The sequence below is a fragment of the Protopterus annectens genome, chromosome 7.part0 (genome assembly GCF_019279795.1).
Source record: "Protopterus annectens isolate FY-2018-M chromosome 7.part0, PAN1.0, whole genome shotgun sequence".
NCBI classification, from domain to species: Eukaryota; Metazoa; Chordata; order Ceratodontiformes; family Protopteridae; genus Protopterus; species Protopterus annectens.
The window spans coordinates 610,437,960-610,463,810 of record NC_056739.1 but is presented as its reverse complement, the minus strand read 5'-3'; positions in this window follow the sequence as shown (position 1 = coordinate 610,463,810).

The following is a 25,851-nucleotide window of genomic DNA, read 5'->3' as shown; positions in this document are numbered from 1 at the left end:
TCCAAGGGCAGTCAACACAAGTTATCCCCCCCCCCCCCCCAGTGGACCTTCTCATACAGCACGAGGGATCACAGATACACCCACAGTGGCAGTCACTGCACCTCATCCTGTGGTTATTAGGATTCTGATCTCCTTAAGACACCTTTACAATGAGGACATGCTCAATGTCCTGCAGGAGGCCAGGAAACCTAACACAAAAAAATCTTACTTTTCAAAGTGGAATAGGTTTCCATATGGTGTCACAAAAGACAGCTGGACCTGCTGGCAAGCGAGACCCCTCTAGTCCTATCTTACCTGTGGGAACTAATGCAGACAGGTCTGGCCTACTCTTCAAATAAAGCCCACTTGTCTGCAATCTGTGCATGTCTTCCTCTGAATCCACTCCTAGCATCCAGACTCCCTGCCAAACTTTTCCTCAAAGGGGTACTCCACCTAAGATCCCCCAGGAAACCATCCCCTCCACCTTAGGATCTTAACTATGTTATGGAAAAACTTCACTCTGGCTCCTTTTGAACCAGCAGACAAAGCCTCCTTAAAACTTTGCACATGGAAAACAGTGTTATTAGCGGCGTTGACCTCAGCCAGGAGGGTCTCAGAGCTACAAGCTCTTATATTTACTCCACCCTTCCTAGTTTTCCACAATGACAGGGTTACTCTTAGAACTAACACTTCTTTTATGCCCATAGTGGTGAATGACCTATCGTTGAACCAGGCTGTACATCTACCTACATTCTTCCGCAGTAATCGGGGACAGTGAGAGAGTACTTCATTCCCTAGATGTTCACAGACAACTCAGGTTTTATCTACACAAAACCAGGTCCTTCAGACAGTCTGACCAACTGTTTGCCTCCTTCCACCCTAGAGCCCTGGGGAAGGCAGTAACCAAACAGACCATCTCGGCCTGGATCTCCAAGGCCATCACCTTCTGCTACCAGCACCACGGAAAATCCCCTGCAAGGTAGTGTAAAAGCACACTCCACCAGAGCTATAGCCTCTTCAAGAACCTTCTTTAAGTGACTAGATACCTCTACTACCTTCGAAGTAGCTACTTGGTCTTCAGTTCACACCTTCACCAAGCATTACAAACTGGACCATATTTCTTGATCCAGGGCAGGGTTTGCCAGGGCTATCCTTCACGGATTCCTGGAGACGGCTTCCAGACCACCTCCCCATCCACAGTGAGCTTTGGCACTCACCCACATGTAGAATATTGCAACATTGGAATAGAAGGACATAGAAAAGATGTGTAAAATCGTACCATAACCATAGATGTCCTTCTCTTTGATGTTGCAGTATTCATTCCCACCCTTCAACCCCTCCTGTTAGGTTGCATTTGCCCTTCTGGGTGGCACTGGATGGGCTCTGCCCTCCTAGAACTGGCTTCGACTGGGGTCTTCAGTTCTGAGGGGTGGTGCGTGTAGACGTCACTTTTATGGCCCACATTTCCCGAACCACATCAGACAATCCACGCATCACTGAGGGACTGAACAACTTTGGAATACTGGCCGGATGTACACGAAGGAAGAGGGGTAAACCCACATGTAGAATACTGCAACATGGAAGAGAAGGACATCTATGGTTATGGTAAGATTTTACACAACTTTTCTTTCTTTGGGGCATCAGGTGTGAGTGAGCAGGAAATAAAAATATGTGTGAGGGTAGTGGGGGAATTTAGAGTTCCAGCAATATTGACCAATCATAACAGCAAGTACCACTAATGAGCTCAGGCAAAACACATAACAGAAGAATCATGGGCAGCTGCTCATCCTTGGAGGTGGGAGATCCTGTCTACAGTGAGCCATATTGTTAAGTTTGTCTTCCTTGCCAGACATCAGGCTAGATGTTCTGGTGCACCCTGCAAGGCGGAGCAAAAACAGATCCCTAGAGGAAAACAAGTTAGAACAAAAATGTATCTGCACATTGTGGGGGAAGCCACACCATTTGTACAGCTTCTTTATTAGTAAAGTGTCATGGATGTTCATCATGTTACCCTGCTGCAGTCATCACACTTGGGTTATCCTGCCATCAGGCGGTCCCGCAGTCGGCCTGAGTTCCAAATTCTTGGTCCGGTGTCGGTTGCTGTCGCTTCCTCCCTGATGTCAGAGCGCCAGTGGTATATTAGAGGCATCCAACGCCGTTTTCTTCAGTCTTTCTTGCCGCACGGTGCCCGAAGCAGAAGCAGTTTGCAAGTGCCGGTCGGCCGACACCTGAGATTTTCTAATCGAATTTCAGTCCGAAGTCTTCAATAAAGCTAAGTACCCCATTGGGAACCTTTTCTTGCCTCAGTCCGATGTCAGAAAAAGTTAACAGTTGCATTTCTTGTGGGAAGCAAATACCTCATAAGGACTTCCACTCTTATTGTATTCCTTGCCTAGGCCCAGACCACAATGTCACAGGTTGTCGGTTTTGTGCTAGGTTTAATAAACGAACTATCAAACGCCGTTTTTACTTTGCACGGCAATACTTTGGTAGGAAATTTAATTATATTTTGCTATCGGAGCAGCCAACGACCGGCATGCATAAAAAACGCAAAGATAAGGACAGGCAGCCTAGAACCAAGCCAGACTCCGAGGCCTCTGCTGAGCCTGTCGCCGGTTCTCCGGTTTTCAGTGAGGCGCCTACTCAGCCCCTGACGACCGCGGAAATGGAACCCCAGACAGCTTTGGATTCCCAAGTGGAGTGTACTAGGCTGTCGCATCCATCTTCATTAGGCCCTTCCGACACCGGAGCAGAGGGTGATCCCGGTGCAGTAGAAACACCTTCAGTTTCAGAAGGTGTCTTCAGATCGTCTACACTCACCATTAAATCTTATGCTAAGCTAAACACTCCATTAAAACCAAATAAGACTGTACATCAGTCTCCTGTTCAAGGCCCCATGCCTAAGAAACAGATGTTTAAGATGGCTGAAGATTTGATTTCCCTAATCAGGGGTTCCCATCCCCCTCCTGATAAAAGGCCTAGACAAGGGGAGGACTATGCTTCCTCTGACCAGGTTTCTATTTCCTCAGATTCTTCTGAGGAACAGGATTACACTATTCCCCCTTATGAAGATTCTGATGCTGAAGACTCTATTCCCTCAGCATCTCCCCCTGAAGACTACTGCTTTGGGGAAACTTTCCATACGGTGAGGGAACATTTCCACTGGGAAGGCCAGGACTACTCTGATTCTAAGAAAAGGCTCTGAGAGTTTCTTTTACTACCCCAGCACAGACCACTTGCTGTCCCTCCAATTTTACATATTGTGGATGATGTTTACTTAGAGTCTAGCCTAAATCCAGACTCCCTACCTCCTGCTCCAGCCAAACCAGACAGATACCACAGAGTACCTGACACACACAAATTCCTTTATAAAAGCCCTCTGGCTGACCCAGAAACAATTTCCCCGGGTCCCAAAGGGGCTAAAGCTTCTATGGCGAAAAATCCTGTACCCTCTGAAAGGGATTCCAGGGCCCTAGATAGATGGGGAAAGAAGATATACACCTCAGCTACTCTGCCTATGAGAGCACTAAATTGTCAGTTCCACATGCTGAAATATCAGCAATACCTAATGTCTCAATTAAAACTAAAACTGAGCACACATTCTGAACAGGCCGAATTCAAAGAAATGCAGGATCTGTTGCATGCAGCTGAACAGGTGGGCAAACATACTTTACATTGTGGATTTGATTCATTGGAAGCTTCATGAAGAGCAGCTGTTACTGGGTCTGTCATACGCAGACATGCTTGGTTAAAAGAACAAACCCTACCTGATCATGTTAAAGCAAAATTATTGGATGCACTTTTACAGCAGGATGTCTTATTTGGTGTCAGAGCAGAAGAGGTTTTAAAGAAAATGGAGGATAAGGCAAAGTCTATGCAGACGGTCAAGGATTTCTTACAGGTACAACCCCCTCGTTTCAGCAGAAATTGGCCAACAAAAAACTGGTCCTTTCCAGCTTCTGACAGACCACAGAGGGGCAAATACAGACGCCCAAGGGGCAGAGGTCAGTCACAAGGCCCTTACAAACCTCGCCAATGGGGTGCCACAACCCAGAAAGGAGGTGAAGACAGGCCCCAAGCTAGCAGAAGACAAACACAATGACTCAACCCTCCAACTACCAAGCAAATCTCTCTTGGCAGCTCCCTTGGGAAGAAAATTAGCACTTTTTGCAGACAACTGGCACATCATCACAAAAGACAAATGAGTCCTAAACATTGTATCACAAGGATACAGATTCCACTTTCATACCTTGCCAAGGATAAAAGGAATGCCAAACCTGCCACCAAATCAATGAGCAGAGGCACAAAAACAAATTACAGCTCTCATGGACATGAGAGCCATTCCATAGGTACCTACACAGGAGCAAGGACAAGGCTTTTACTCAAGACGCTTTCTAGTCCCCAGAAAGGACAAAGCATGGAGACCCATTCTGGATCTTTCAGTTCTGAACACCTATCTGCAAGTACCAAAATTCAAGATGCTAACACTCATGCTGGGCAAGAAGGCTTGGCTAGTAATGTTGGATCTCAAGGAGCCATACCTGCATGTCCCTGTCAGACAAAATTGCAGAAGATACCTCCGCTTCATTGCAGGTTCAACCCATTATCAATTCTCTGCACTGCCCTTTGGCTTATCTACTGCACCCAGGGTCTTCACAAAATGCCTGGCACCAGTAATTGCATATTGCAGACAAAGAGGAATTTAAATATACCCATACCTGGACGACTGCCTTATTCAAGCAGAAAGCAAGGACGTTATTTTAAAACATCTGGCATTTGTCAAATGCCTTCTAAGTTGCCTAGGGGTACACAGTAAACGAAAAGAAATCAAAATTAGTGCCCTCACAAAACATAATATTCCTGGGTGCCAGCTTGAATACAATAGCCCAGATGGCTTATTTCACGCCAGACAAGCAACAACAGTTGACTCAGTACTTCAAAATAATGGCAACAAAGACCCAACTCCCTGCAAGAAAAATTTTGCAGGCCTTGGGATTCATGGCATCTTGCATACTACGAATACCATTTGCAAAACTGCATATGAGGAAATTACAATGGTACCTGAAAAGCGTATGTACTCAGCACAGCCACAGTTTGGAAACAATGATACCACTCATTCCCTGCCTTCAACAGGAGTTTCTATGGTGGGCACAGGTATGTCACCTCAACAAGGGTCAGGCTTTCACATTACCCACAGCCAGGCAAACTATGACAACAGATGCATCGGACTATGCCTGGGGAGCACACATGGGACCAGACGGTGTCCCGGGCTGCGTCCTACATGAACTCCAAGAAGAGCTAAACCCAAACATAAAACTACTGTTCAATCTCAGCCTTACCACAGGATATGTACCCAAAGAGTGGCGTACAGCAACAGTGGTCCCTCTCCACAAAGGTGGTGCCTCAACGGATTCTGGAAACTATCACCCCATAAGCCTGACTAGCTTGGTCTGCAAAGCTATGGAAAGGATTATCATGGACCTCATAAAAAAAGATATTGGGCACCTACAGACACTGGATCCTACCCAGTTTGGCTTTGTTAAGGGCAGATCCTGCCTCTTAAACCTGGTTGATTTCTTTGAAACAGTCACCAAGGCCATTGACGAGGGGAAGGTGGTCCACACAGCCTACCTGGACCTCGCAAAAGCCTTCGATACAATACCCCACTCGGGCATTATAGATAAGCTCACCAGCTTAAATATAAACCCCTATGTCACTAGATGGGTTGCAAACTGGCTCAAGGACAGAACCCACATAGTTAGAATTGCTGGAGCCATGTCAGACTCCAATCCAGTTACAAGTGGCGTCCCACAAGGCTCAGTCCTGGGACCTCTCCTGTTCGGTATATATTTCTCGGAGGTACAGGCCAACACGGAAGGACTGTGGCTGACCAAGTTCGCAGCAAACTGGGTGCTATAATCGACTCTCCAGCTGACACAAGCATCCTCCAAAAGGGCCTCATAGAAACAGACAACTGGTGCCAGAGCCATGGCCTCAAGCTAGACGCCAAAAAGTGTATAGTCATCTCCTTTGGCAAAAACAAATTGCCCACAAATTACCACATAGGTGGTAATCCATTAAGTACAGAAGAAGTAATTAGGGACCTGGGGACCCAAGTTGATAGCAATCTCTCATTTGACAACCACGTGGCCAAAGTGGTTAGAAAAACATTTTATATAGCCCACCTAATCATGAAGGGATTCACATCTAGATCAGGGGAGGTCATCGTGCCTCTTTACTCATCCCTCATCAGGCCCATAATTGAGTACAATGCCCCTTTTGGGATGTACCTTACCAGACACCTGCAGCAACTGGAAAGACCCCAAAAGTACCTCACCAAGAGGATCAAAGGGCTCAAACAGATGCCATATGCTGCCCGGTTAAAGAAACTCCAGCTCTACTCAGTGGCATACCGCCTGCTCAGAGGCGATCTGTCCCTGACGTATAAAGCCATGTCCAACACGGAATTAGTGGACATGCTGCACCTCAGAAAATCCAAATCCCATCGAGCTACGCGCTCGAGAGACTTGAACCTCAGCAATGAAATAAATAGGACATGCTGGAGGGACAGATTCATAACCCAGAGGCTCCCTTCACTCTGGAATAAAATCCCAGTCCAGGTTAGGCAGAGTCCCTCATTGACTCTCTTCAAGAGGAATCTTGATGAGTGGATGGGGGATCGTAGGTTTACCCGGGTATCACTTCTGTGTCACTGTTAGACAGAGGCACAGTATACTAACCTCGAAAAAGGGCATAGCAAAATTAATTTAAAATGGCTGGCGAAAGCCAAACACACTCTGGCTAGGCTTATAAATGCCCTAGGGCAGATAGCTTAGTATGAACCTATGAACATGGCAGGACAGTGCATTCAGGGAAAATGGACTACAGATCAAAGGCATCTGCATATCAATCAAAAGGAAATGCTAGCAGTACAGAATGCCCTAACAGCTTTCAAGGACCTCTTACACCCAGGGCAACTACTGATAAAGACGGACAATACCACAGTAATGTGGAACATCAACAAGCAAGGGGGCACACATTCCTACCCTCTATGCAGGCAAGCAGTGACCTTGTGGAACACAGCACTGTCTTATCAAGTTCAACTACAAGCACAATTCCTGCTAGGGAAGAAAAACACATTGGCAGACGACCTAAGTAGAAACATCATGGGTCCCCACGAGTGGAAACTGGATCCACAAGTATTTGCAATGATAACTCAAAAATGGGGACGCCCAGACATAGATCTGTTTGCCAACCCCCAAAACTACCAACTTGAAAAATTTTGTACAAGGACATTCCATCCACAAGCTTGGAAAGTGGACACCCTCTCATTCAGTTGGAAAACATTAACAGTGTATGCCTTTCCTCCACTGCCTCTTCTAATAAAGGTGCTGCTGAAAGTCAGATTAGAGAGACCACAAATGATACTTATTGCAACAGACTGGCCATGCCAGCACTGGTATTCAATTCTAAAGAACATGGCCCACGGCCCACCATGGATTTTACCACACATTCCTCACCTGCTCACCCAGCGAGACAATCAAATTCTGCACAGCAAGCTCAAGACTTTAAACTTGGCTGCATGGCAAATTACCTAAACAATCAACCAACACCATTATCCAAAGCTGTTATGGATGTCATTCTGGAGGCCAGGAGGCCCAGCACCAGGAAAACCTATTCAGACAAATGGAAAAGATTTTGTGCCTGGAACTAGGCTAAAGGCCAAAATACCCTTGATCCAAACATTCCTCAGATTCTACAATATCTGACTGAGATGTTGCACTAAGGACTTTCCTTTTCATCTATTAAGATCCATGCCTCAGCTGATTTAAAGTTTCTTTCATGGAAAACTGCCCTGCTGCTAGCAATAACTTCAGCTAGAAGAGTCTCAGAGCTACAGGCACTAATGGCAGTGGAGCCTTTCCTCAATTTTCATCAAGACAGAGTCTCTCTGCGAATTAACCCTTCCTTTACGCCAAAAGTGGTATCCAGTGTGGCCCTAAACCAAACCATTCATTTGCCCACCTTTTTCCCAAATCCCCAGAACAAAGGAGAAAGACTCCTGCACTCTTTGGACATTCACAGACAATTACGTTACTACTTGGATAAAACCAAGGCTTTCAGAAACTCTGACCAGCTCTTTGTAGCCTATGCTGCAGGAACACAGGGAAAAGCTGTCTCAAGACAGACCATTTCAAAATGGATAGGTCATTGCATACGTTTCTGCTACACGCATCATGGGAAGCCAGTACCTACTAGCATTAGGCCCCACTCCACCAGGGCCACAGCTACATAAGCAGCCTTTCTCAGAGGGGTACCAGTCAAGGATATTCTGGAAGCTGCAACTTGGAGTTCAGTACACACCTTCACCAAACACTAACCTCTATATTCTAAGACTAGAGCTGGCTTTGCCACTGCAGTTTTGCAGGGCCTACTAGCTTCTTCTAACCCTGTTTAACTCCACCACCCATCCTTAGCTTTGGGATTCTACCCAAGTGTAATGACTGCAGCAGGGTAACACGATGAACATAGTACAGTTTTGTACCTACCATAAATGTAGATGTTCGAGTGTTCACCCTGCTGCAGTCCAGGTTACCCTCCCCTCCATCCCCTCTGAACTAGCTGGACTTATCCAGGCCTTTCTATCCTATACAACGTCTGTGGTGTATTTGCTTGTGACTGAAAGTATTGTTTCATTTTTGCTTGTATATTTATATATAACAATATGTATTGCCTACCTGTTGGGGGCACCTGACATCTGGGGCAAGAAAAAAACTGAAGAAAATGGCGTTGGATGCCTCTTATATACCCCTGGCGCTCTGACGTCAGGGAGGAAGCGGCAGCAACCGACGCCTGACCAAGACTTTGGAACTCAGGCCGACTGCGGGACCGCCTGATGGCAGGATAACCCAAGTGTGATGACTGCAGCAGGGTGAACACTCGAACATCTACATTTATGGTAGGTACAAAACTGTACTTTTATGTTATCAAAGATTTTAATGATTTCACTGAACTGTACTGCCAGTGATAACATTACTTTAGCTGTTTACTGATTTTGCTCAATTTGTATGAACTTCGCTTTTGAAAAGTATCTGTCCATTTTTTAATACCTGTGTTAGCAATTTAGTGTCATGGGGAACAGACTAAAGCTTATCCAAACAAGCAAAAGGCATAAGGCAGGAAGCAGTTGTGGACAGGATGCTAGTCCAAGGATGTACGTAATAGTGCACACAGCATAGAGGGAAACTGGACATTATCATTTTACCTACCAGTGTCTTTGGGGTGTCAGAGGAAACCCAAGCCACTGGCCAAAATCCATGTGGACTCTGGGTGTACATAGACTACAGAAAGAAGTGTTAGGAGGTGCTAACTGGTATAAAGTACTGAGAATGTGGAAATGGAAATGTTCAGTATGTTTGTAGCTGTAACCTTTAACAATTTTGCATGTAGTTATCGTTTATTCTACAAGACCTGCATTATCTTTTCATAAGTAACACTTTGACATGAAACTGTAAGATTTCAAGTGCTTTTGCTTTTGGTCTTGCTCTGGTCCTTTGCAGTAACGTGCAGTATCAGCCTCTCCTTGCTCAAGGAGTTCTACTTGACTGCTAGATTCTCATTGGAAGGATCACTGGTGTTGTATATTCATAAAAGTTAAGATTTATCCACAGGTGGATGTCGTTCTTTTGGCCAGACAGTCGGATGTTGAGTGGCCACCTCCTATGCAGAGGATTCCAGCCGAAAGCTTGACCATAAAGGGAGACCAACTTACTCTATGCACTATTCTTTTTGGAGCAAACAGACTGTCAATATTTTTCCCAAGACCCCATAACCCATCTCACAAAGGGAATGCCAGTAAGAAAAATGTGTAGTATGTCTGTTAGGTAAAGACCTTAACCATTAAGCCAACCCCACCTAACTGAGGTATTGGAGGTGAAAACTAGGAATGACATGTCTTTTTAGTAAGACATGGAAGAAATGTAACCACTGCTTAATTGGATTTACATCTGAGTTTAAATGCTCAAACTTTTGTTATGTTATACAGTGTGAGTTATTAACAACTATTCATAGTCCTGCATCTGTCTGCAAGGCACAGAGGAGTAAAACCCTGACTGCAAGCCAGATGACAACAGTCATTAAGGATCCAGAAGCTGGAGGAGCCAAGTATGAATGGCGGAGTGAGTGTCCAGTGCCAGCTGGCCTATACTGGTGTGAGGGAGGCAACCTAATTTACATGTTGGCTAAAAAGGCAGTGCAAAGGGCTGAGACATATGAGCTTATCAGATACTGTTCGCTTTCAAACTAGCAGTTTTGCATATGCTAGAGTGAGTTTTTGATGAGTCCAGCACTATGCATAGTCACACTCATCAGGCTGCAGCATGGACAACAGGTTTAGGAAAGCTGAACACCCGTGATTTTCTGGATAATGGCTATGAGAAATGGAAGCTTGATTTTTTTTTCCCATCAGTTGGTGGATGCCACACTAAAATAACATGGTTCACTTGCGGGTTCCTATTAGATGACCGAAGATGCATTCTTTCGAATGCGTCTTGGTCGAACTTGAAACGACGAAAAGGCAAAATAACAAAGCAGCATATAAGCAAATTCTTTCCCTGGGAAAGAAATTGCTTCGCCGCATCCATTACTTTGCCGTTTTCGTCACTGTAGTGCGATCTCGGAGTTGGTATATCTAAGTAGGGGGTGTGTGTGGGGGGGCGAAGCTCCCCACTTTATGTTATGTTTTAAGTGGCTTTTTTTTTTTTTTTTTTTTTTTTTTTTTTGAACAGCGATTTTTTTCCCTTGGAAAAAAGTCGCTGTTCTAACTGTTCGAGTTTGTAAGCTTACTTGAGGTCGATAAATCATCGTTCGCTTTTCTAAGCGTTCAATGATTTAATATAGACCCTTCACTTGCTCATCCTCCATTTATCCAGATTGGTGGAATGTTTCTTTCTTTTGCGTATTTCTCCACTGCTGACCCACAGTGTCTTCCTTAGCTGGGTCATCTTTTGAAGAGCCAAGGAAGGAGTCTTAGGCTGACAACTCAATTCCTTATGTTCAGTGGTATTATCTGTATCCCCACCCCTCACATCTTGCATTATCTTATCAATCACAAAAATAAAATTTTTTACAATCAAAACATTCTGTCGAGTACTTGTACAGTGCATTTCTAGTTTTCTTTTTCCTTAATGTCATATAAGTGTTTGTACATTCTGTCTGTTAGCTTTCTCTTTGTTTTACCAACATAAAATGTTGAGCACAACACACAAGTTGCTAAAATATATGACACCCACAGTGTTGCAGTTACACAAACCAAGACTTGCAATAGTCCTATCAAAATTTTCAACACTCACATAAGAACCATCATTTATGTATCTGCAAAACTTGCAACACCCATGTTTAGACATTGTAGACCTATAGCAGTCCCGTAAAGTTATGTTCTTCTTTTTTTCCATGTATTCTTTTAGATTTCTTCCCCTGCTAAATACAAAGTGTGGTTCATCTCCTAATTTCAGTTTTGATTCTTGTGTGAAAATTCAAATTCCAGTTAGGTTTTAGAATATTGATAATTTTACCATTATTATTGTAAGGGACCACCACTGACCCTCACTTCCAAACCTCTTTTTCTTTTATAAATGCAAAATCATTATTCCTCCCCCAAAATCAGTGAACATCTATTCTTTCTACCTTCAGTGACCGCTCTTTTCATCTCTTCCATTAAATACTGGGGATATTCTCTTTCTAAAAACATTTTTATCAATAATTTTATTTCCTTCTCAAACATTTGGTCATCAGTAACCAATCTTGTTAAACGCACCATTTGACCCTTTACTATATTCTGTTTCTGAAAAAGAAGATGGCAACTGTAAAAAGGGAAATAAGAATTACAGAAGGTTTCCTTACAAAATATTGTAGAACAAAACCTTTGTTTTACCAAATCTTTAAATAGGGTGATGTCTAAATAATACTTTCATACCCATATATGTAGGTGAAGTTCAAGAATTCTGTGGACTCGTAGAGATACGGTATAAATACCTTTAAATTCATTTCATCTCCTCCCCATAAGATAAGAATATCGTCTAAAAATCTAAAATAGGCATACGCATCCTTAAACATTGTCGCATTAAATACATATTGTTTTTTCCCATTTAATTAACACCATATTGGCAAATATTGGGTACATTTTACCCCCACTGCGGCTCCTGTCTTCTGGTGAAAAAATTTGCCATCAAGGAACATATGATCGTTTTTTCAAAACTATTTTCATAAAATCACTTAATGTTAAAATATCACTATTCGCATATTTTTTACCGGACTCAACACTTCACCAAAAAATTCCAAACCTAAATCATGACATACAACTGAAAACAATTTTATAAAATCCATTGTCACATAAATCACTTTATCCCTAAACTCAAGATTATTCAACTTTTCTAATATTTGCCACAAATCCCTTAATACATAGTCAAATTCTTTAACAACATCTTTACATTTCAGATCTATAAATGCTGCTAAAAATTCCGTTTTTGACAAGTGTGAAGCCACAATTGGTCTCAAAGGGGGGGGGGGTCTACATTGTTCTTGTGGTTTTGGGAATTCCAGAAATTGATGGGATCACTGGGTTCCTTCTCATTAGCCCTCCTTAAAAGGAACCTGGACAGCTGGATGGGAAACAGAAACAATACCCCTGGGATCCCACCTGTGTCCCTGCTGGATAGGGAAAACAGGTGCTGACTTTGTGGGAACATGGGTGAAATTCTTGGCTAGGCTTATAAGGGCCTTTGGACCAATAGCGTAGTATCATCCTATGCACTTATGTTAGTCACCGTAACAAATTCATATATTTCATCTGTAAAATAACCCTAACGTTTCATGTCTTCTAACAAGTAATCAGTTTTAGCATATGAGATATTTACCTAATTTTTCACACCCTTTCATATGTACTTTCATCACTCACCATGTCATACATTTTACCAGCGTAATCCACATAATAACAACCCTTCCATCTGGTTTCATTACCAGTGGGAGGTTGACATAATGGTTAAGGTGCTTACCTTACAGGCGTACGATGCAGGGTTTGATTCTCACAGGGGGTAATTGGCTAAGCTCAAAATGGCCCACAAGGGCAGTTAGCCTAGTACTAATCTATGAACCTATGAACCTTAAACTCTTATCATCTGTAATTTTTATTCAGTAAAAAGCATTCTTGTCTTGTAAGATCGTCAGCGTATATATATATATATATATATATATATATATATATATATATATATATATCCTTCTAGAAATTATAGATGTCCTTCTATTCCCATGTTGCAGTATTCTTACTGTGGGATCCTTCACCTCAGGTGACCTGAATGTCTGGCTCCTATGCAAAAGCTTAAGCCTGGTTGCTGCCAGGTCCATAGCACATCGCACGCAGAGCCATAAACCTGGGGCCTTAAATGTGACGTCTGGATGCACAGATGTCAGAACTTTTCTGTCGCAGTCTAACATCGGATCAATCGCTTCACTCCACTGTCTTTAAGATGTCTAAAGGTAAGTAACCCTTTGGGGAAATCCTTTTTCTTGCTTGAGCTTGATGTTATTCTTGGCCAGTGTCCACTAGAAAGTGGAAATGTAGGTGCGGGCCTCAAATTCCGCACAAAGATTCGAACAAACTTTGCTTGTTCTGCTTAGGCCAGGAACATGACCACACCATCTGTAGTATCTACCAGTCATTTGTACCGAAAAGCCTCCATAGTCGTCTGGCAGCCTTAAAACTTTACCTCGAGAACCAGAGGTTAAAACATTTGACCCTGCATATGGATCTGGAGTTGGCTTTCGAGGTGGAGCCGCCTATAAAGAAGGCCAAGGTTGCAAGGCCTACCACTTCTGGCCCTCCCTCATCGGACATCCTGCCAGCCACTGATGTAGGGGTTGAGGGACGTCCACTAGAACTGCCGTTTTCAGCGACTACCCTCGTGGAAGCTGCCTCGGAAGCACCAGTAGACACGTCCTAGGAGGCTGTTCCAGTGTCGGCTTCGGCCAAGGTCAAGGGGGAACCAGGCTTCACCAGGCACCACCCCGTGGTCCAGGAATCGGAATCCTCTCCTACAAGCCAGATGCCTGATATTAGGCCCTCTGTCCTGCTAAATCTACTCCTCTTAAGAGGAAACAAAAAACTAAGCATTTGTCTGCTTCCTCTGAGGCGCAGCCAGACTGGCATACCTTCTCCCAGTCATTGCTGCAGGCCTTTATGGCTCTTAGGCCTTCAGCCTCTCCTGCTGCCACATTGTCTGCCCTCAGCCGCAGGCCAGCCTCAGCTGTTTCCATCCCTCCTACTCACACCCAGAAGGAAGACTCCTCTTCCTCCTCCTCAGAAGAGTCTGTCACCTACTCCTCACAGATAGCTTCCCCTTTGGATTACTGCTCCTCAGATGAGGACTCTGTAGAGGGAGATTCTCCCACTGAAGACATTTCTTATGGGGAAACAATTACTAAAATGAGGGAATACTTCAAGTGGGATGCAACTCAGATGACAGAAGTCCAAAGGAGGCATTTTGAATTACTCCAGGTGGAATCACCTTACCCCTCGGCTATCCCTCCTGTGATTTCAGCCTACCTATATGTATTTGCATCAGCCTCAAAGACACCAGAATCACAGCCAACAGCTCCCAAAAGACCTGATGGCTTTTACAAGGTCCCTGATGAGCAGAAATTCCTCATAAAGCCACCAGTGGCAGATCCTGCAGTCATTGCAGTGGCCCCTGACAAACAGTCCAGACTTATACCTTCCTCTTGACTCTTGTCATAAGACAAAGACCGCAAAGTGATGGACAGACTGCGGAAAAAGATGTACTCATCTTCAACACTGGCTTTTAGGGCCATCAATTACCAGACCCACATGGTCAGATATATCCTAGATTTAGTCACTTAGGCTTCTTCCTTGCTTTCTTTCATGCCTGACTCTCCTGACAAATCTCAGGTAGCGTCTAAGCTGTCCTTGGGATCTCAGGTTGCCAGACACTCTGTAAAGTGCAGCTATGATGCGGCTGAGGTTTCTTCTAGGTCTGCAGCTTCAGCTTCTGTTTTGCACAGGTACTTCTGGCTTAGGCTTCAGCCCCTTCCTGAAGATTTTAAAAAATGAAGATTTTGAATGCACCACTGGACAGCAAATTCCTGTTTGGCAAACAGTCTGCTGAACTGTTTAGAAGCCTCCAGGAAAAAAGCAAGGATGTTCAGTACCTAAAATATTTACTAGTCTCCCCAATCCCTAAATTTTACAGAAACTACCCTGCAAAAACCTCCTTTGACAGAAGAGCCCCAGCTCCATCCACCTCTTCCACTTCTAGGCCTAGAAAAGGGTCCTGGAAGACACACTCTCCAAGGACAGTCGCTCCTCAACTTACCACTAGGCAGCCCTTTCAAGACAGAAACAATAATGTGTGACTCCCTCTCTCATCCCACCTATCTCACTGTATCCCTCTGGAAAAAAGTCACTTCAGATCGCTACATACTGGCAGTAGTGGAAAAAGGATACTTCATGTCCTGGCAGGAAAAGCCCCTTCCACAAGGCATCCAATTTCCACCTAAAAACCAGCTACACCTAATCCCTCAGATTATCCAAGAACTACTCACCCAGGGGACCATGAAAACCATCCCCTCAGGCCAAGAAGGGGGGGGGGGGTTACTTCAGACTATTCCTAATGCCAAAATAGGATGACCAGTCTGGATTTATCCTTCCTAAATCTCTTTCAGAAGGTCCCTTCCTTCAGAATGTTATCACTGCAAAGCCTTCTTCCAGTGTTGCCACCCAAAGCTTTCATGGCCACTTTGGACCTGAAAGAGGCATACCTCCACATTCCATCCACCCAAACTACAGGAAGTATTTGCATTTTGCTGGACCCTCTTCACACTTTCAATTTACTGCCTTGCCATTTGGTTTATCTACTGCACCAAGAATCTTCACAAAGTGCCTAGCCCCAGCAGTAGCCTATTGCAGAACAAAGGGCATTCAAATCTACCCCTACCTAGATGATCTCCTTATTCTAGCAGAAGAGGAAGTCACTCTCAGGAACTACCTACTATTCACCATGTCCCTGCTCCAGAGGTTGGGGTTCACTCTCAACCTGGCAAAATCATCCGTCGCTCCAGCCCAAGACAAAACCTTCCTGGGCTGCAGGATTAGAACCAACCTGATGAAGGCTTTCCTTCCTCAGGACAAAGTATCCTCCCTAGTCAGCCACTTCCACAACCTCCTCCAGGTCACCCACCTCTCAGCCAGGCAGATGTTCTTCGTGTTTCACTGTTGCAGTCATCACATTTGGGTTATCCCTGCCAGGGTAGTCCTCAGCCGGCCCGAATACCAGATACTTGGAATTTCTGCATCAGGTGCTGTCACTTGAGGACTGACGTCAGGTCATCAGTAGTATAAAGTAAAGCAGCTGACACCATTACATCAGTCTTTCTTGCCATGGAGCCCAAAGCAGAAGCAGTTCACACGGGTGCCGGTTGGCCTCTACCTTAGTTTTCATTTACCGAATTGAAGATGAAATCTTCTAAAGCTAAGTACCCCGTTGGGGATCCTTTTTTCTTGCACTAACCTGTGGGAAACAAATACCGCACCGAGACTTCCACTCTTAATGCGTCACTTGTTTAGGCCCAGACCACAATGTCCCTCGTTATCGCTTCTGTGCTTTTTTCAACGCCAGAACTGCCCATCGTTGGGCCCTTACTGTAGCCAGATATTTTTGCTTACAGTCCTCGAATTCCGATATGGCTTTGATAAGCCATCAGACAGCAGATCTTCTGAAAAAATGTAAAGATAAAGACAGAGACAGACCACACAGGTCCAAACCTACCGACGATGCTTCTGTTAAGCTAGTCGTCAGTTCTCCGGTACTCAGTGAGGCGCTTTTGCAACACCTGATGCCAATTTCTGTTGATTCACAGACCGCTACCAAGACCCTTTCGGAGTCCGGTATGCCTCAAAACTCTTCTTTGACTAAGAATCCTGGGGTCATCTCAACCTCGGATGGGTCCGACGCCGCTGAGCAGGCACCAGCTTCCGAGGAAGTCCTTCGCACTACCAAATCTCGACACAAACCGACTTCTTCTTTCGCGACTACCGTTCTTTCTAAAACTACCAAGTTTCAAATGCCCAGGGTACAAACCACACCCAAGAAACCGATGACCCACGCTCAGGCACCTGCTACCTTGCCTCAGTCTTAAATGCTTAAAATGGCAGAAGACCTTATCATGCTGATCATGGGAAGCCAAGCTACCCCCTCCAAAAAGAAAAGAGGTCTGTCCCCTGTAGTTTTGTCTGAACAAGATCAGATGAATCTGATGCATCTAAATATGAAGACATGCAACCCCTCTCTACTTATGAGGATTCTGATGCAGAGGATTCCATTCCTTCAGCCTGTCCCCCAGAGGATTTTTCCTTTGGGGAAACCCTGCATACCTTAAGGGAGCATTTCCAACGGGAGAGTCAGGACTACCCTCAGTCTAAAAAGAGACTCAGGGAATTCCTAGATCTTCCACAACACAGACCCTTGGCCATTCCCTAGTCCTGGATGTTGTGGAGGATGTTTTCCTCGAATCCAGCTTGACTCCTAACGCCCTTCCTCCTGCTCCCAGAAAACCCGACAGGTACTATAGAGTCCCTGACTCACACAAATATCTTTTTAAAAATCCTACAGCTGACCTTGAGATCATTTCTCAAGGGCCAAAAGGGATTAAAGCAACCTCTACTAAAACTCCCACCCCCCCAGACAGGGATTCCCGAGCATTGGACAGATGGGGTAAGAAAGTATGCACCGCAGCTACTCTTGCTGTCAGGTGACTAAATTTTCAGTTCCATATGCTGAAATTTCAGCAACATACCTTGGAACTCCTCCAACAAAAAATGTCTTCCTTTCCTGCTTGGGCAGAATCTAAAGATTTACAAGAGTTAATGCATTCGCAGGTCAAGTAAACACACCTTGCACTGTGGGTTTGATGTCCTAGAAGCTTCTTGCAGGGCATCAGTCACTGGATCTGTCATTAGAAGGCATGCATGGCTTAAGGAACAGCCCCTGCCAGATCATGTCAAATCTAAATTGTTGGATGCCGCCTTGCACAAAGATAACTTATTTGGAACTAAGGCAGAAGAAGTCTTAAAAAAGATGGAAGAAAAAGCAAAATCTATGCAAACAGTTAAGGATTTTTTGCAGGTCCAGCCCCCAAGGTTCAGCAGGCATTGTCCCTCCAAACACTGATGTTCGTCGTGTTTCACTGTTGCAGTCATTACACTAGGGTTATCCTGCTGGCAGGCAACCCACAGTCGGCATGAATTCCAAAGTCCTGGTCCAGCGTCGGTTGCTGTCGCCTCTTCCCTGACGTCAGTGCGCCAGGGGTACAAAAGATGCAGCCGATGCCATTTTCTTCAGTCTTTCTTGCCGTGCGGTGCACGAAGCAAAAGCAGTTCGCAAGTGCCGGTCGGCCGACTCCTGAGATTTTCGAAATCGAATTTCAGATCCGAAGTCTTCAATAAAGCTAAGTACCCAGTTGGGAAATTTTTTTTCTTGCTCCTGACCGATGTCAGAAAAAGTTAACAATTGTATTTCTTGTGGGAAGCAAATAGCTCATAAGGATTTCCACTCTTACTGTATTCCTTGCTTAGGCCCTGACCACAATGTTGCTAGTTGTCGGTTTTGTGCTAGATTTAAGCAACGCACTATTAAGAGTCGGTACGATTTTGCTTTTCATTATTTTGGCAGAAGGTTTAACTATATAATGCCGTCAGAACAATCGACGACCGGAATTCATAAAAAACGCAAGGATAAAGACAAGGACAAGGCCCAAAACCGACAACAAAGCCTCTTCTAGGCCAGTCGCCGGTTCGCTGGTGCTCAGTGAGGCGCTTTCGCAGCCCCTGACTCCCACTGCCTCAGAGCCACAGGCCGCCTCCGGCCACCATGTGGAGACAGCTAGGCCTCTGGATACTCAAGGTATTGGTCCTTCGGAAATTAATCCCTCAGATGGGTCCGGGGCCGCTGAGCAGGCATCGGCTTCTGAGGGTGTCTTCAGACCTACACAGCTGTATATAAAGCCTACTTCAGCATCCAAGACAAAGTCTAAAACAGTTTTAAAGACAAGGAAACCAGTGCAGCATTCTCCAGGACAGGCTTCTATGCCTAAGAAACAGATGCTCAAAATGGCCGAAGACCTAATTACTTTGATCAGCGGTTCCCATCCCCCTCCTGATAAGAGGCCTAGGCAAGACACTGAATATGATTCCTCTGATCAGGTTTCCATTTCCTCTGACTCCTCTTCTGATCAGGGATATTCTGTTCCTCCCTATGAGGATTCTGATGCTGCAGATTCTATTCCTTCAGCTTCTCCTCCGGAGGACTATTCTTTTGGGGAAACCCTGCATACCATGAGGGAGCATTTCCATTGGGAGAGCCAGGATTATTCTGATTTAAAGAAAAGACTTAGAGACTTTCTTTTACTTCCTCAGCACAGACCTCTTGCAATTCCCCCTGTTCTAGACATAGTAGATGATGTTTTCTCAGAGTCCGGCCTGTCTCCAGACTCTTTACCTCCTGCCCCTGTCAAGCCAGACAGATACTACAGGGTCCCAGACACCCATAAATTTATTTACAAAAACCCTGCTTCTGACCCAGAAACTATCTTGCAGGGTCCCAAAGGGGTCAAGGCTGCTTCTGCCAAAAACCCTGTCCCCTCAGACAGAGATTCTAGGGCTTTGGACAGATGGGGGAAAAAAGTTTACACTTCTGCTACCTTGACTGTAAGGGCTTTAAATTGTCAGTTTCATATGCTCAAATATCAGCAATATTTAATGTCTTTGTTAAAACAAACAATGTTGACAAATTCTGAATGTACTGAGAACAAAGATTTGCAGGATTTATTGCATGCAGCTGAACAAGTGGGAAAACATACTTTGCAATGTGGCTATGATTCACTGGAGGCCTCGTGCAGGGCCGCTGTTACAGGTTCTGTTATTAGAAGGCATGCTTGGTTAAAGGAACAGAATCTGCCTGATCATGTTAAAGCAAAATTATTGGATGCTCCATTACAGCGTGATACTTTGTTTGGTGTTAAGGCAGAGGAAGTGTTAAAGAAAATGGAGAATAAGGCAAAATCTATGCAGACAGTAAAGGATTTCTTACAGGTACAGCCACACAAATTTAGCAGGAACTGGCCCTCTAAGAATTGGTCCTTTCCAGTGTCAGACAGACCACAAAGAGGGAGATTCAGACGTCCTAGCGGCAGGCAACAGCCCCAGGGCTAATACAGGCCCAAACAATGGGGTGCTTCTACCTACAAAAGCAGAGAAGACAAATCACAGCCTTATAGAAAACAGTCCCAATGACTTCCCCTCTGCCAATGCCAAGCACTTATTTTTCTGGCAGCACCCTTAGGGGGAAAGCTAGCACTTTTTTCATAAAACTGGCACAAGATCACCCAGGACAAATGGGTCTTAAATATAGTCTCTCATGGATACAGGTTCCACTTTCACACCCTTCCAAATGCAAAAGATATGCCAGACCTGCCATACAATCATGGCAAGAGGCACAAAAACAAGTTTCATCTCTCATGGACATGGGGGCTATTCAGCCAGTGCCACAACATGCAGGGACAAGGATTTTACTCAAGACTTTTCTTAGTACCAAGAAAGGACAAAGCCTGGAGACCAATTCTGGACCTGTCTATCCTAAACACTTTTCTGGATGTCCCAAAATTCAAAATGTTGATTCTACAGCAGCTTCTGCCCATGCTGGACAAGAAGGCTTGGCTTGTAACTTTGGACCTCAAAGAGGCATATCTGCATGTCCCAATCAGACAAACTTGCAGACGATACCTCAGATTCATAGCTGGCTCAATGCACTACCAATTCTCTGCACTGCCCTTTGGCTTATCTACTGTGCCCAGGGTCTTCACAAAATGTCTGGCACCAGTAATTGCATTTTGCAGACAAAGAGGAATTCAAATATACCCCTACTTGGACGACTGCCTTATTCAAGCAAAGGACAAAGACATTCTACTACAGCATCTGGCGTTTGTAAAAAGATTACTAATTTGCCTAGGGTACACAGTAAACGAAAAGAAATCAAAATTAGTGCCCTCTCAAGAGATAATATTCCTGGGTGCAAGCTTAAATATAACTGCCCAGATGGCTTATCTCACGCCAGACAAACAAAGGCATCTGACTTCTTACTTCAAAGACATGGCAACAAAGAACAGTTATCTGCAAGGAAAATTCTGCAGGCTCTGGGCTACATGGCATCCTGCATTATACTAATTCCATATACAAGACTGCATATGAGGAAACTACAATGGTATCTAAAAACTGTTTGGACTTAACATTGCCACAGCCTGGAAACAGTAATTACTCTCATTCCCTGCCTGCAACAGGAATTTCAATGGTGGGCACAGGCCTGTCACCACAACAAGGGATAGCCATTCACCTTACCCACTGCCAGGCAGACACTGACAACAGATGCATCAGATTATGCCTGGGGGACACACATGGCAGGAACATGTATCCAGGGCACATGGCCCGCAAACCAAATGCATCTTCATATCAATCAAAAAGATATGCTAGCTGTACAAAATGCCCTGACAGCATCCAAGGACCTACTTCATCCAGGACAACTACTGATAAAGACAGACAATACTACAGTCATGTGGTACATAAACAAGCAAGGGGGCACACATTCCTACCCCCTCTGCAGGCAAGCCATGACTTTGTGGAACACAGCATTGACTTATGTACATCTGCAATCACAATTCCTGCTAGGAAAGACAAATACTTTGGCAGACGAACTAAGCAGAAACCTCATGGATCCTCATGAGTGGAAACTGGATCCACAAATCTTCAACATGATAACAGGGAAATGGGGATGCCCAGACATAGATCTATTCGCCTCCCCTCACAACTGCCAGCTACAGAGATTCTGCACTCGAACTTATCACAAGCAAGCATGGAAAGTGGACGCCCTTTCATTCACCTGGAAAGCCCTTACAGTATATGCCTTCCCTCCTCTGCCTCTCCTCTCCAAGATACTCCTAAAGGTCAGACAAGAGAAGCCAAAAATTATACTGATTGCCCCAGACTGGCCACGCCAGCACTGGTACCCAATCCTAAAGAGCTTGTCTCAAGGCCCAGCCTGGACATTGCCTCTAATACCTCATTTGCTGACTCAAGAGAACAATCAGATCCTGCACAGCCAACTCAAAACCCTAAATCTGGCTGCATGGCGGTTAATGTAATCATTCAGAACACACCTCTCTCTAAAGCAGTTATGAATGTTATTTTGGAGGCCAGGAGGCCCAGCACTAGAAAATCGTATGCAGAAAAATGGAAGAGATTCTGTGCTTGGAACTAAGCGCAGGGAATTGACTTGCATGAACCAAATATTCCTCAGATTTTGCAATGCCTAACTGAGATGCTGGACAAAGATCTGTCCTTCTCATCAATTAAAATCCATGCCTCTGCCATTTCAGCTCATTACAATACAGGCCCACCAATTTTTTTCTCATCCACTGCTAAGACAGTTTCTCAGAGGGGCCAAAAACATAAGACCTCCAAGGAGAGCTCCAGTGCCTACATGGGACCTCAATTTTTTCTTGGAAAAACTCACACTGCCTCCTTTTGAGCCAGCCAATACAGCAGAGATAAAATACTTGTCATGGAAAACCACTCTTCTCCTAGCAATAACGTCAGCAAGAAGAGTCTCAGAGTTACAGACACTAATGGCTGTGGAACCTTTTATTATTTTTCATCAGGACAGGATTTCTCTAAGGACAAACCCCACATTTATGCCTAAGGTAGTGTCCTGTGTGGCTCTTAACCAAACCATACATTTGCCTACCTTTTAAACAAACCCACAGAATAAGGGGGAGAGACTTCTGCATACTTTGGACATACACAGACAGCTACGCTTTTACTTGGACAAGACTAAAGACTTCAGAAAGACTGAACAACTCTTAGTGGCATATGCTGCAGGTTCCCAAGGAAAAGCCATTTCAAAGCAGACTATTTCAAAATGAGTAGGCCACTGCATTCGTTTTTGCTATTCACAACATGGCAAATCAGTGCCCAAGGGCATTAGGCCACATTCTACCAGAGCAGCAACCACTTCAGCAGCCTTCCTCAGAGAAGTACCAACCAAGGATATTTTGGAGGCTGCAACATGGACTTCAGTGCACACTTTTACAAAGCACTACCATTTACCTCTCTACTCTAAATCCAGAGCAGGCTTTGCCACTGCAGTTCTGCAGGGCCTCATAGCCACTCCAAACTCTAGGCCCAGCCTCCCAACCTCAGCTTTGGGATTCAACCCAAGTGTAATGATTGCAACAGTGAAACACGATGAACATAGTACAGTTGTATACCTACCATAAATGTAGATGTTCGAGTGTATTCACTGTTGCAGTCCAGGTTACCCTCCCTTTTTCTTTTGCTGGGACTTATCTGTACCTATCTATTCTATACAACCTATTTGATTGTAGATGAAGGTTATGTGCATGCTTGTTTATAATCATAATTTTTACAGCCTACCCTTTTAGGGGCACCTGACATGTGGGGCAAGAAAAACTGAAGAAAATGGCGTTGGCTGCATCTTTTATACCCCTGGCGCACTGACATCAGGGAAGAGGCGACAGCAACCGACGCCGGACCAGAACTTTGGAATTCAGGCCGACTGCGGGTTGCCTGCCAGCAGGATAACCCTAGTGTAATGACTGCAACAGTGAATACACTCGAGCATCTACATTTATGGTAGGTACACAACTGTACTGTCTTTTCCTGCTCCCAGTAAACTGTCCCAGACTAGGCTCAGTGGAAGCTGACCCCCCCCCCCCGACACAGCAACCCCAGGGAATGCAGACATCTAAGCAGTGGACTACCTCCACTTCAAAACCAGGGAGTTCTAAGCTACCCCCTTATGGTAAGAACTCACAATGACTCATCTCCTCCACCCCCTTCCTCTGCCCACCTTCACTTACCCCTAGGAGAAAAACTCTCCTTTCACTCAAGCACCTGGGCCACCATTACCAAGGACCACTGGGTTCTGAACATTGTGTCTCAGGGATACAAATTTTCCTTCCACACCCTTCCAACCCCAAAAGGGTTCCCAGATCTACCACCAAATCAGAGGGCAGAGGTTGAAAAGCAAATCCTTTCCCTGCTCTCTATGAGAGCAGTAGAGCACGTTCCTGCAGAACAGATAGTCCAAGGCTTCTACTCCAGACTTTTTAAAGGGTGCCCAGAAAAGAGGGCACCTGGTGCCCCATCCAAGATCTATCCATTCTAAACACCTTCCTGGTGATCCCAAAATTCAAAATGCTCACTCTCCAGCAGCTGCTACCCATGCTCTCCAAGGACACTTGACTAGCCACCCTAGATCAAAAAGAGGCCTACCATCACATTCCTGTCAGGGAATCATGCAGGAAATATCTCCGCTTCAGGGCAGGATCTCAGCACTTTTAGTTCTCTGCGCTTCCCTTTGGCTTATCTACTGCTCCCATAGTTTTCGCAAAATGTCTGGCTCTGGTGATTACCTTTAGCAGACAAAGAAGTATTCAGATTTACCGATACTTAGATGACTGCCTTATTCAAGCAGACAGCCAGGAGAAGCTGCTCAAGCACCTGGCCTTTGTAAAGACCCTACTAACCTCCCTAGGGTACACAATCAATGAAATCCAAACATGTGCCCACCCAAAGGATAATCTTCCTGGGAGCAAGTCTGGACACAGCTTCCCAGATGGCATACCTTACTCCAGAGAAACAAATTTTCCTGACAGCCTACGTGTTCTTCGTGTTTCACTGTTGCAGTCATCACACTTGGATTATCTGCCTGCAGGTAGCCCTCAGTCGGCTGGAATACCAGAGTCTTGGGATTTCTGCGTCGGATGCTGTCGCCTCTTCCATGACGTCAGGTTGTCAGGGGTATAAAACATGCAGCCGACGCCATTACATCAATTTCTCTTGCTGAGAAGGAGCCCGAAGCATAAGTAGTTCGCAAGTGCCAGTCGGCCTCTACCTGAAATTTTCGTTTTTCGAGTTTCAAACCTGAAGTCTTCTGAAGCTAAGTACCCCACTGGGGATCCTTTTTTCTTTCTCTAACCAATATCAGAAAAAGTTAACAATTGTCTTGCCTTTGGAAAGCAAATACCTCAGAGATTTTCATTCTTACTACGTCACTCACCTGTTTAGGCTCAGACCACAACGTCCCTCGCTGTCGGTTTTGTGCTTTGTTTAATGCCCGAACCATTCATTGTCGGGCTATCTTTGTCGCTAAACTCTTTCGCTCTCGTTCTCCGTATTCCAAAATGGCTTTGATAAGCCATCCGATCTTCTGAAAAAACGTAAAGATAAAGGCAGAGACAGACCGCATAGGTCCAAAAGTGCTGATGATGCTTCCGTTAAGCTAGTCGCCAGTCCGCCGGTACTCAGTGAGGTGCCTTTGCAGCCCCTGATGCCCACTTCTACAGATTCACAGGCCTCTGCTGAGACCCGTTCGGAGTCCGGTATGCCACGAGATGCTTCTTCGACTATGGAACCTGCAGATATCTCTACCTTGGATGGGTCCGGAGCCGCTTTGCAGGCACTGGCTTCTGAGGGTGTATTCCGACTTACCAATGTTCGTATTAAACCGACAACTTCGTTTTTAGCTGAAACTACTGAGTTTCTCAGGCCTAGAGTATGTACTATGCCTAGAAAACCGATGACCAAAGCGTATTCTCAAGCTCCCATGCCACAAAAACAAATGCTTAGAATGGCTAAACACCTTATTACCCTAATTAAGTGAAGCCAGCCTTCTCCTGCTAAAAGACAAAGAATTGTTTCATTCTGATTCTACAGACCAGGAGTCTAAT